Genomic DNA, 2,107 nt, shown 5'->3' with positions numbered 1-2,107 from the left:
TTTTTTTTTTTTAATGCCTGTGTATCCTTGACTTTGGGAGAGGACCCCAACAGTGAGAATCTTTGAAAGAGACCATGAACACTCCCGAGGAAGAATCAGCTCTAGACACCTGCCAGGCCCAGAGAGAGAACCAGGTCAAGAGACAACACTCCTCCCCCTACTCCACCCTCCCCCAGCTGAGGAGCTGGAGGTGGGGGAGGGAAGCAGAAGTGCAAGGTGGAGAAACAGACAGGAAGTCAGCCACACAGACTTACTGCTGGAGGGTTTCAATTGGAAGCAGGCCTGAGCTGGGGGAGGGGAGAAATTATGAAGATTATCTTGGGCTGGATATTCTAATTATGGAGGAAGGGCTGTGTTCGTTACCTTGAGGGACTCAAAGGCTCTGTGTTACCTAAGACTGAGCTGAAAAATCATGAGGTCCATTGGAGTATTTATCTAGTAATGGCATTTATTTATTCAGTATGTTTGTCAGGGATCGCCAGAGAAACAGAACAAATAGGATGTGTGTATACATATATATATATATAGAGAGAGAGAGAGAGAGAGAGAGAGAGAGATTTATTATAAGGAATCAGCTCATGCTATCGTGAAGGCTGACAAGTCCCAAGATTGGCAGTCGGCACACTGGAGACCCACATAGCTGATAATGTAGTCCCAGTCCAAGTGACAGCGGTCTCAAGACCCAGGAAGAGCTGATGTTTCAGTTCCAGTCTGAAAGCTGGAAAAAAACAATGTACCAGTTCAAAGGCATCAGGCAGGAGGTGTTCCCGCTTACTCAGCCTTTTTATTCTATTCAGGCCTTCAACTGATTGGAAGAGGCCCACCCACATGCAGGAGGGCAATCTGCTTAGTCTACAGATTCAAATGTTAACCTCATCCAAAAACGCCCTCACAGGGGAATTCCCTGGTGGTCCACTGGTTAGGACTTGGCGCTTTCACTCACAGGTTTGATCCCTGGTTGGGGAACTAAGATCCTGCAAGCCGTGCAGCATGGCTAAAAAACCAAAACAAACAAAAAACCCCAAAACACCCTCACACATACACCCAGAATAACGTTTGACCAAATATCTGGGCCTCCGTGGTCCAGTCAAGTTGGTGCATAAAATAAACCATCGCATTCAGGTGATGTCACTGAATGGATTTTAAAGGAGACTCAATAAAAGTTCATGTTTTCCTTATATGCAAGTCAAGCATAGACAACATTTCAGTTACATCCTTAGAACTAGCTCAGGACCTCCTGTGGGGCCTGCTGAACCTGACCCTGACCCTTGGCTACCCTGTCCCCTTCTGCCTTCCTCCTCTGTCTTGACACATGGTTAGTAGCTTCCTGGCTTTCAGTTTTGGGCTCCGTCCTCTGAACTGCAGGCAACACCCTGTAGTTGTAAGTCTAATGAACTCACTGTTAGACGTGGTCTCAGAGTCATCCAAAAGATGATTCTCCCCCACTTCTTGAGAGTTGCAACACTCTCTTCCAAAACAGGCTGGTGATTTAACATGCAGGCAGGTGTCAGCCAGAGAAGTCCCCAAGCTGAATTCTAGCAGCCTAGCTTGTTTGTGATAATCCACAGGAACCATTTCTCCCCTCCCCCGCCCCCCACTTCTACATAGCTCAGAACAAAGGTGTCAAATGCCTTCCTTTGTATCTCTGGCACTTGCAAATCCTCTCCAGTGTACACTTTAAGCCATGATCATTTTGGTTTCAACCATTCCAGTTTGGGTGGAGGAAACAAATATTTATGAGACGTGGTCTCTGCCTCCGGGAGAAATAAACCCACAATTACTACACTGTGTTCTGAGGCTGACAATGGAGAGGAACAAACAGTGTATGCGCATGCGTGAGGGAAGCAGGCGAGGAGAGGAGAAGCCCAGCCAGGACGTGCTTTCAGAAGTCTGGCTTCAGCCTAATCCTGAGGGCAGTCCTGGAGCATACGTGGTATCTCAGAATCTGTTCTGCCCTGAGGTAATGGAAAGGAGCTTTTATGTGTCTATACCAGTCAGTCCTTAAGATGCCTAACTCTGAGGAACTTCTGCCCTGAGTGGCTCTAATCACCTGAGGGCCAGCAGGTGAAAGCTGCAGGTGTGGACCATTACCAGCAGCCCCTGGAGC

The sequence above is a fragment of the Neophocaena asiaeorientalis genome, unplaced genomic scaffold (genome assembly GCF_003031525.2).
Source record: "Neophocaena asiaeorientalis asiaeorientalis breed wild unplaced genomic scaffold, Neophocaena_asiaeorientalis_V1.1 scaffold312, whole genome shotgun sequence".
Taxonomy (NCBI): Eukaryota; Metazoa; Chordata; class Mammalia; order Artiodactyla; family Phocoenidae; genus Neophocaena; species Neophocaena asiaeorientalis.
The sequence above is the reverse complement of the archived record's forward strand: the minus strand, read 5'-3'. Positions refer to the sequence as shown.